Genomic DNA, 10,924 nt, shown 5'->3' with positions numbered 1-10,924 from the left:
GTAGAGACCCCAGGAGCTGAGATCTGAAGAGTCAGGTGAAGGGGGTTGGGACGCTGCTGCTGACGACTTGTAGCCAGGTCCGGAGATACTTTAATAACTTTCGATTTACAGAAGAGCAACAAAGAAGAGAGATCTCCCCTATACCTGACACTCAGCCCCCCTAATGTGAGCATCTTAACTCCAGTACATTGTCAAACTGAGAAATAAGCATGGGTGAGCATTCTAACCAAACTCCCGAGCTGAGTCGCATTCCACCCGTTTCTCCACTCCTGTTCTTTTTCGGTTCCAGGATCCAATCCAGATACCCTGTTGCGTTTCTTCATCCCGTCTCCTTGGTCTCCTCCCATCTGTGACCGTTTCTCAATCTTGGTTTTCCGTGACCTTGACAGTTTCGAGGAGTCCTGGTCGGGTATTTTGGAGCACGTCCCTGGTCTGGGATGGGCTGGCATCTTTCTCCCAGTCAGACGGGGATTGTGGGCTTGGGGGAGACTCATGCTCAGGGCACGGTCCCCCGGCGCACTTCATCAACTTCATCACGGGGGTGTCTGCCCGGCTCCCCAGCTGTGAGCTTACGGGGCTCCCCGTCGCTTAGGCTGTGTGTTAGAAGCAGGTCGTGAGATCCAGCCTTCACTCCAAGGGGAGAGAATTAAGCTCCAACACCTGCAGGGAACATCACGAAGCATTTGCCTTCCTCCCTCAAAACCATCCCCGTGACTGGGACAGGGGACAGCTCTCTGGGTGCCGCCCGCAGTGTTGGGCAGTGGCTCTTGGCTGCAGAAAGCAGGGCTGTGCTGGGCAAAGGATGCTTTTCTATTTCCCTCCTTTCCCCTTCGTTTATTGTTGGGAATTCTTCTGGAGGGAGATTTGTCCCCTCGACCCCATTTTATTCGTATCAGTGTGGACGCATGGGTGTTAATTGAGTGTAACCCAGTACTATCATAATTAACTTTTTCATTCAGATTGTTCCCGTTTGGGCCATACGGGTGCTTTCAGGATGGCTCTGTGTTCTTCCGTGTGTGTCTTTCCTCTTTTTTCTTCCTCAAGCACTTCCTTCCTTTCTGGCACTTTGAGATACTCCAGGCTCTTTCCCTGCCCTGACCCTAGAATCAGCCCCTTCTCCAGGGTGTCCTGGTTCCTTTGATGGACAAGGTAACAGGAACCACGCTCAGGACCCTGCGTGTGGCCATGGCTGCTGAGATGGCCCTAGTTCTAGTCCTTTTCTGACAGATCTCGGGAAAACGTACGCGTCCAAACCCCTGTATACACACGTATCTGTATTTTTTTGTGTGTATGTAGGCATGGATCTGTGTGTGTGAAAATAAACCTGACTTCATGCTGGTATTTCCGACTCCAATCCATCTCCAGAGGGTTCATTCATTCCCACCTTCCCAGCCCTGTTTTGTCAGCATCGTCTTTCTCTGGCACCGAGAAATCGGGCTCAGGGGGCTCTTTTTTTGGTGGTCATCTTATGGGCCATCTTAGCAAAAGTCGGCCGTGGTGGCCACGCTCACCTCCTGTAAGGACTCCTTGGTTTCTGGACAGTGCTGTCCCCTGATTTTTCCCCTTGTGTCTTGCTTCTTTGCAAGACGTTCCTGTTTCCACAGGTCCCCTGAATCTGGGGGGGCTCTTCGCTCCTCCTGCCCCCGGGACCATCTTGCCCTCTTTTCTGGCTCGTTTTTCCTGTCTCTGGGCAGGTGATGATCACGCTCCGCCCGTCGCTCAGCCTCCTCCCTGGGCCCCAGGCTCAGGAGCGGGGGTCCTAAGCCCTCGAGAAGCCCCCTCCCCTCAGCCCCAGGTGGCCCATGGGCCCCTGCTGCTCACCGGCTCCTCCTCTTGGCCCCTGTCTCAGGGGTGGCTCCTCCACACTCCAGCCTCCCAGAGAGCGCCCCGGGCTTCATCTTGGACGCCTCCTTGCTCATCGCGTCCTCCTCCACGGCTTGACCTCCAGGACGCCCGCACCCCTCTCCCCCGCCCCTTCTCGCCTTTCATGGCTCTGTCCCCCCCCCCCGTCCTCCCCCCACCTTGTCTCTGCCCGGCCCCCCATCTCACCCTTTATTTACCCCGCCTCCACCTGACAGCGCAGGGGTTTCTGTGAAGCACCGATCTGATCACGTCTTCCTTTCACTGTCCCTCCGGTGTCCTGATGATGAAGTCCTAACTCCTTAGGCTGATCCTGAAGACTTGGTGCGATGGGTCCCTGACCATCGATCACTCTGCCAGGCTCCCTGCCAGCCTGAGCCGCAGCCACCCTCGGCTGCTTCTCTCTCCTTAAGCACAGCCTATGCTCAAACCTGGGCCGCGGCCGGGACCCTTGCCCAGCCCCAGCCAGTCCTGCCCGGTCCGCACGCCACCCTCCTCCTTCCTACTCACATCTTTTCGAAACACTCCCAGGCGGCGGCGGCGGCGGCATCTGCAAGGATGAGGGATAAAAGGGACCCCGCGGTCATTTCTGAGGTTGGAGGTCGGAGGGAGGGAGATTTACTGGAACCCTTTTGTTCATTGAACACGAACACAGCACCAACAGCTGTCGCGGGAGAAAGTTTACAGCAACAGCAACAAAAAATCACATTGTGTTTAAGAGGAGAAACCTTTCAGGAATCATTTCGTGTAACCTAAAAAAATTCTGTAGTGGCAGCGAGAGAGGAGCGGTATCCTTCTCTGTACACTGTAACTGTACCCCCAGACTGGACTTGGGAGGAGTGCCTGGGAGATCCCATGAGCTTAGAACTCTCTACCGTGAGCTTTCACGGGTTGGCATTATAAACACAACCTAATGTAATTTAGACGGTGTCTCACACGCCTTTGGAACGACCGACTTACGTAGAAGGATTTTGGGCGTGTGAAGCAGGGCTCCTGAGGTCCCGCGGTGTTGGGAGCCCTGGACTGGCTGTTGGGACAGGGAAGCCTGTGTAAACCCTGCATGCATCCGCTTGGAGACTCTGCGGCTTTCAGTCTGGCTGGCACGTGCGCTCACTGCCGGGGCGCTGCTTCCTGCCAGGCCCCGTCTGAGCTCGTCCAGCGCTTGCGGTCATCCAGTGAGGACCCCGCACCGCTGTTTGCCCAGGTTTTCAGTGAGACGTTTAGAGGCTGAATCAGTGGCTTCAGGTTCCGTTGCTAGTCAGTGGTTTGACCGCAGGAACACGGGGGGCTCTGCTGCCTGTGCCTTCAAGCCCCTTCCTCCCAGGCCCGGGTCTCCGAGGAGAGGCCCCCATCTCTGCTGCTGCCCGCTCTGCTTTTCAGAAGCAGCACTGCGATTACCTTCTCCTCCAGTTGCCAAAAATCTTTTTTCAACATCCACAGTTGCTTGTAAAGAAACACACTTAACTTTTTCTCTTTTAGGGAAAATTTCAAACACGCACAGAAGCAGAAAAGTCTAACTCACACCCATGGCCCCATCCCCCGGCCATTCTCCTTCCGTGCACATCCTGCCCACTTTCCTTCCCTGCCCACTTATTTTAACGCAAATCAGGTGTGTTTTGTTCAAAGACATTGTCTCTAAAGAAAAGGTAGGAACTAACCTCTATCTCCTACCCCCCAGGGCTCCCCCTGCAGGCAAACTGGCACCCTTCCCGATTCTCTGTTCCCTCTCCCCACGGTTTCTGTGCAGGCTCGATACTATCACAAGCTCTGTCCTGTGACCCTGCCCCCCCGGGCTTCTCTCCACGCTGCCCTGCAGCCTGAAAACGATCCCTCTTAGTGACCGTGGACAGGCCAGTGTTGCCTGGCAGGCCTGTAGCCTGAGTGGGTCATTTAATGCGCGTGGCTTTTTGCCATGATGGTGAGTGGCCTCTTCCTTATTTGGGTTACTTTCTGGATGCCCCGTCCCCTCAAGCCAGGTCAGGTCCCAGCACCCTCCTCACTTCGCACTGTAACTTCGCTTCTCGCCCGTGGTGTTTAACGCAGCCCAACCGAGACAGGGACTTGAGTACTTAGCTATTAATTGCCTGGGAGCTCCACGAGGGCAAGAATCAGGTCTGTCTTTATCTCTGCTGTGTCCCTGGCATCCCCCAGCACAGGGCCTGGCACACAGTAGGTGCTCAGTAACAGGAATGAGTGAATGAATGCCAAGGTCAGTATCTGGGCGTCTATCATGAGGGCACCAGGAAACCACAAAAGTGTTTTAGGCAGAACTGGACCCGTTCTTCTCTAATGTGCACATAAATCCCTTGGAATCTTGTTAAAATGCAGATTCCTAGTCAGCGGATCCAGGGAGGACCTAAGAGTCTGCATCCCTAATGAGCTCCCAAAGCTGCCAGGGCTTTGAGCAACGTGGGGCTCGCCATGCTGTTCAGCACAGCAGCCGCCAGCCACGTGCGGCTGTTGAGGATTTGAAATGTGGCTACCGTGAGCTGCCACGTACTTTAAGTGTAAAATACCGACCAGATTTCAAAGACTTAGTACAGAAAAGAGAATGTAAAATATCTCAGTAATAGTTTTTATATCGATCACATGTTAATATGGTAATATTTTGGATATATCAGGTTAAATAAAATATATTATTAAAATTAATTTTACCTGTTTTTTTGTTTCATGTGGCTACCAGAAAATTTTAAATTACATTTGTGGTTCTCACCGTTTCCCTTGGATTGTGCTGGTCTAGAACATCCCGAATCCTCCTCAGCTCTAAGTACACACTTTTCCCTCTTTTTAAAACACCCCTTACGCCCTGCCTCCTCCTCACAACTCATTACATACATCTTTCAGGTCTCCATGCAGATGTCTCCTCCTCCAGGGAGCCCTCTTTGATCACCCAGGGTGGGTCAGGTGTCAGTTCTGGGCTTCTGCTCTTTGAGCTTCCCCCTCCCAGCCCTGACCTCTGTGACATCAGCACTTAAATGTCCATCTCCCTCTTAGATAAATCCCTGAGGACGGGGTCAAAGTCTGTTCTGGTCCCTACTTTATCTCCAGAACCTGGCACAGAGTCAGCAAATATCTGCTACTAAATTTCGAAATGACAGGTCAGCTGGGAATCATGCTCGTTTTCATCTCTCCAACTGGACCCCGCAGCCAGCTCCCAAGGCCTTGGTTTGGCTTGGTTTTGCTTTTACGGCCCCGCCCACAGCATATGGAAGTTCCTGGGCCAGGGACTGAATCGAGGCTGTGGCTGCAACCAACACCACAGCTGCGGCCCTGCCAGGTCCTTTAACCCACTGCCCCCAGCCAGGGCCTGAACCCTCACCTCCACAGTGACCCAAGCCGCGGCAGTCAGGTTCTTAACCCACTGCACCACAACAGGACCTCCTCCAGGTCTTGCTTTTGATGTCCAGACACCAGCACGGCGGCATGTCCAACTGCCTTAACTGTTAAAGGGGCCACAGCAGACATGCTGTGAATCTCAACAGTCTCGGTCGTGTCCTTCTGCTTCTGTCCCTGAGCCACCTCCGACCTCTTCTCCTGGGAGTTGTCCTCTGCTGGTGGCACATTTCTGAGGGAGCACGTCTCTTCCCCTTATTAATGTTCATCAGCTTTGCTGGAACAACACAAATTTGGTAGACTTTTCTCAGTCTCTCCCTTTTTTCTTTTCCTTTTTAAGTTGCATCGAAACATTGCTTTTAAGAAACAATAATGAAGCAATAGTCTGATGGTCTTTTCCTTTCAGATTCTTCTATGGCTTTAATAGTTTTGTAGTTAAACTTGATATGAAAAGAGGCTCAACCTCATCAGTAGTCAAGGAAAGACAAACGAAGACCACACTGCGGTCAGCTGGCTCTCACTGCAGCTCGCTCGTCCACACGCCTCCACTGCACTCTCTCTTTCAGCAAAATCAACGCCTTGGTTCCCGCGCGCTCTCCCTTCTTCCTCCCCATCCTGGCTGCTGTCCCTGCCACCCATTGTAGAGACTCAATCACAGTCACTTCCCTAAATCCCTTTTCTCCCCTGTCTTTTGGCCCCACCCATCCAACTCAAAGCCAGCCCTTCCCTATATAAACAAAAAAGGAAAAAAGCCACACGGAGATTCTGCTTTACACCCTCAAACGGACAGACCCCCCCCCCCCCAGGTAAGGATGAGAATTCGCAAGACATCTCATACATTGCTGGTAGGGGTGGGGATGATCATCAAGTCAGTACAAGCCCCTGGGAAATCGTCTGGTGGTATTTGGAAAAATTCAGCCAAGTCGAAGATTTGAGTCCCTTCTTATTCAGCATCTCCATTTCCTAGGTGCTAAAGATACCAGGCGCGACGTTTCAGAAAGTTTATAATAGCACTGCCAGCAGAAGATCAGCAACCTGACAGCCACTAAGAGGAGTAAGGACAAACTGCTACTCACACAATGGAGTATGCCGCGGCAGTGCCAAGGAAGGAGCTACAGGTGCACAGAAAAATGTGTGCACAGAGCAAAAGTCAGACAATCCCCTACAGGACGGCACTGTTTCATAAAGCTCAAAACCAAGCGCACAGAAACATTGTGTAGGCACAGAAAAATAGGCGATAAAACCGTATCTTAAAAGAGCACGGGGGAGAGGGAACTTTTGGAAGTGGTTGCACCGTACACTTAAAATGAATATTTTATTGCACATACATTATATCTCAAGCTGCATTTAAAAGGGGGGATATGCTATCTGAGGTGGTGATGCTGGGGGCAGATGCCACCATCAGGTGACTCACCTGTCATGCTGAGGCAGTCAGGGCAGAAGAAAGGACCTGAACCACTTCATCACCGAGCCAGTGAAGGGACGGGGCTTTCCTTCCTGTGTCTCTAGTTGCAGTTCCCAGCTTGGTAGGTAGGTGGCAGTCAACAAATATATGGATTTTTAAGGAAAATTCTTACTGAAGTAAAATAGAATTAAGTTTTCTTAGATGTTTCAATTTCACAACCCTGAAACACCCTACCCGCTGAGATTGCCTGCTGTGTGAAATAATGCATTTCTTTCTGACTTTTGGCCCTTGGACCTGGGTCCTCTTAGCAGCAGCCAAACACATCTGAACTAGTGGCCACGTGGTAAGCGAGTTCCTGCTAACATTTTAGAGGTGTAAAAACATTAAACTGAGTAAAGTTGAAGATCTGATTGGCTTAATGTAAAAATTCTTGGAGTTCCCACTGTGGCACAATGGGATCAGCAGCATTTCTGCAGCGCCGGGACGCAGGTTCAGTCCCCGGCCTGGCACAGTGGGTTAAAGGATCTGGCATTGCTGCAGCTGAGCCTCAGATCTGTTCCCTCGCCCAGGAACTCCATATGCCACAGGGTGGCCAAAAATGAAAGAAGAAGAAGAAGAAAAATTTTTGGAGTTCCTGTCTTACCTCAGTGGTTGACGAACCCAACTAGCAGCCATGAGGATGCAGGTTCTATCCCTGGACTCCCTCAGTGGGTTAAAGGATCCAGCGTTGCCTGGGCTGTGGTGTAGGTCACAGACTTGGCTCAGATCCTGCTGTTGCTGTGGCATAGGCTGGAGGCTACAGCTCTAATTGGACCCCTAGCCTGGGAACTTCCATATGCCACGAGTACGGCCCTAAAAAAGACAAAAAAAATAATAAAAATTTTAATAATGTTTTAATTCATGAATTGAGGCGTTCCCTTCGTAGTAGTTTAAAAATCATGCAATTGGTTGGAGGCAGCATCCAGAACAAGAAACAGCATTAATAGCCCCCCGGGACCCCCCCCCCACCATGTCCCCTCCCAGTCATGACCTCCCTGTAGCATATTTTCCAGCGGTGGCTGCAGCAATGTCCCCTGTTCCGGGCGTTCTTACAGTGTGCTGTTTCCGCATCAGGAAGTGGAGCCTGTGACCACTCTTGATCCTGGGCAGCCACTGGTGACCAAGATGACCAAGAGCATGGCAAAAGTGACATCATAGGTCACTCTGTGTTTCAGGCCAGGTCACAAAAGACATTACAGCTTCTGCTTGGTGCTCTCTCTCTGAAGGTTCACCGTTAGAACCTGGCAGGCATAGTGTGAGGAAGCCCAGGCCACAGGAGTGGTTAACATGTGAGCAGCGTTCTGCCCAGTAGCCAGCATCAGATGCCAGCCACGTGAACGAGACACCCAGCTCCAGCCACCATCCGCTTATAACCACACCAGAGACCCCAGATGAAAACTGCCTGTCTGAGCTCAGCCAGCTTCCAGGAACATGAGGGGTAATACCAACCCAGTACCACTATTTTATGCCACTGGGTCTAGGGAGGTTTGTTGAGCAGCAGTAGATAGCTGATACACCCCCTCCTCTCCCCAAGGATAACCGCTCTGCTACTCTTTTGTCTTTTTAGGGCTGCACCCATGGCACATGGAAGTTCCCAGGCTAGGGGTCAAACTGGAGCTGCAGATGCACGCTTACGCCACAGCCACAGCATCGCCGGATCCCGAGCCACATCTTCAAGCTTTGCCGCGATGCCAGATCCTTAACCAACTGAGTGAGGCCACAGATCAAACCCGCATCCTCATAGATACTAGTTGGGTTCTGAACCCACTGAGCCACAGCAGGAGCTCCTCTGGGCTGACTTCTCATGGCTATAGGTTATTTTTTTTCCTGATTTGTTACACTGTTTAAATGAAATAATAAAACGCATGGACTTCTGGGTTTCCTGTCTTAACCAGGATTTCTATGCTTGGGCCCATCCTGTGTGTACTGGACGTGGGTTATATTGGCCTGTCCATCATCCATTCGTTTTTCCAGGTACAGCACCCCAAACTCCCCCGCTCTCTTGGTCTGTGTGTTTTGGGTACAGCAGAGTCCACCTGCTAGGAGTGAGCCCATACCCTAGACCTCACAGCAAGAAATCGTCCATCTCCCCAACCACAGTAATTGCTCAGAAATGGGCCTGGGACCCAAACCTGGCCTGAGAAACTTCATATGCTGCTGGCATAGCAAACAAAACCAAACCAAACCCGATGTCCACTACACCGCCTTCAAAGGAAAAGGCACCAGGAAGCCAAAATTTGTGCTTGCTCATTAAACTCTCACAGGATGGGCCCAAGCGTAGAAATCCTGGTAAAACAGGAAAGCCAGAGAGGTTGATGCATTGAACCTGCTCTGCAGCAGTGTCCCAAGCCGCTGCAGTGACAACATTGGATCCTTAACCTGCTGTGCCACAGGGGAGCACCAGTGAGCACGATTTTATGGTGCTGCTGTGTGGACCAGTGAGTTAATGGAAGTAAATCATTCGGAACCGTGCCTGCACATAGTGCACGCTCACCAAAGTTGGACCCACGGTTCTCAGACTCGGTCAAATTTTAGAGTCACCTTGGAGGGCTTGTTAGAATTCATTGCTGCCCCACCCCCTTGGAATTTCTGATTCTAAGGAGAGCCGGAAATCGGCATTTTTAACTAGTTCCTGGGTCAAGCTGATGCTGCTGGTCCAGGGACCCAGTTTGAGAACCACCAAATCAGGCATTCTTGCTAGGGGTCTCCAGCTCTCTCTGGTGGTTCTGCAGTCACCTCAGGTGCTCTGGACTCGCCCTTTCCGCTGACTCAGGCTTCTGTCTCCTTGTCTCCCTCCCTTCTGGCATCACTTTTGAGAGCTGGCTTCTCTGTGCTGGTAATCGGAGCTCTGAGCCCAGCTTTCCGCTGAGAGTAGCCCCAGCCTCCACCTGTTCAGGGAACCTGATTGATGGTTTGTGCAACCACAACGGTTCCTTTTTTGGCAGCCTTCTGAGCTGGCTCCAGTTTTCTTATGTAAGCAGACACCTTTCCTCCTAACCTCTGGGAGGCTGCAGTTGCCACTCTTTCCTGACGCTGGCTGTCCAACCCCCATCACACTCACTCACTCACTCACCCCCCCCCCAATCACAAGCCATTTCTTTGTTTTGCTGATATAAATGGTTTAAATGGAGGACTGGTCCCTCCAACAAGCGCCTCTGTACCTTGGCCTGCTAACCAGAGCAGGAAGGTCCGTGTGGCTGGAGCTGAGAGCCAGGGGAAGGATGGCAGGGCACTAGGTCAGACATAGAGACTGGACAAGCCCTTATATGTCATGAAAAGAGCTTGGGCTATCTCCTAACAGTGGTAAAAACTTTTTAAACATTGAAAAAAATTGTGACACAGTATATCAGTGTGTATATACACGCACATTTATGAATATATATACAATTGAAAAAAAAATGATACACTGAACAACCATTGTAACCACCACCCAGGTGAGAAATGAGACACTGCCAGTCAAAACCACTCCTAACGTGTATGGATCCTGGACCACCAGCACAAATGGAGGTCCCGAGCTACAGTTCCATCCATCTCTTCCCATTCCCATCTACACCCTGAACCCTTGAGTCACCCATGCCTGTGTGAGGACACCCTCATGGGCAGAGCAGAGCTTCGTCCATCTCCCCACATCACCCCTTGCCCACGCCTTGGCGCTAGAGGTGTGGACACCAGCATGACCTGCCCTGCGTGTAGTGGGGGCAAGATGGCCTGGCATGAGGCCCACACAGGTGCTGGAAGCAGGCTCAGGAGCACTTGGGTAGGGGATTCTACAGAATTGGGTTCCCTCGAGCATGGTCTGGAACTGCACTATCCCAAAAGGTAGCCACTAGTCGTATGGTTTAAATTTAGTTAGCAATAACTACGCCTCGGATAAACCTCACTGGCTGTGACACTGCCACTGCGCAAGGCTTGGCTTAAACTTAAATTAATGAGAAATGAAATAAAATTTAAAATTGAGTTCTTCAGTTACACTAGCCATATTTGAAGTGCTCTGTAGCTACATTTGGCTACTGTCCACTGCACTGGACAGGGTAGATAAAGAATTCTATCAATGCAGAATGTTCTATTGGACAGTGCTAGTTAGGAAGGAGGAGTGATTTAGGTTCCGAAAGACAGGAAGTTATGACCCCCTGCACTGGGGGGGGGGGCAGGCAGCAAAAACTTACTCTTAAAAAAACAAACAAAACCAAAAAAACACTTCCTGTTAGAGTTAACAAAGCCTTGCACGTAGCCATTCTATAAATATGTTCAAATAAGTAAAAGGAATTATGCCTTCAAGAGTGAAGG

General features: G+C 51.1%; 1 pseudogene; it reads right to left on the bottom strand.

The window, feature by feature from the left end:
* Window positions 1-10,434: 10,434 nt before the first annotated feature.
* Window positions 10,435-10,547, bottom strand: LOC125134845 (uncharacterized; annotated as a pseudogene).
* Between the last annotated feature and the right edge of the window lie 377 nt (window positions 10,548-10,924).

This window comes from Phacochoerus africanus, chromosome 8 (genome assembly GCF_016906955.1).
Source record: "Phacochoerus africanus isolate WHEZ1 chromosome 8, ROS_Pafr_v1, whole genome shotgun sequence".
Classification (NCBI taxonomy): Eukaryota; Metazoa; Chordata; class Mammalia; order Artiodactyla; family Suidae; genus Phacochoerus; species Phacochoerus africanus.
Note: the sequence above shows the minus strand (reverse complement) of the source record. Positions and strands in the feature narration are given on the sequence as shown.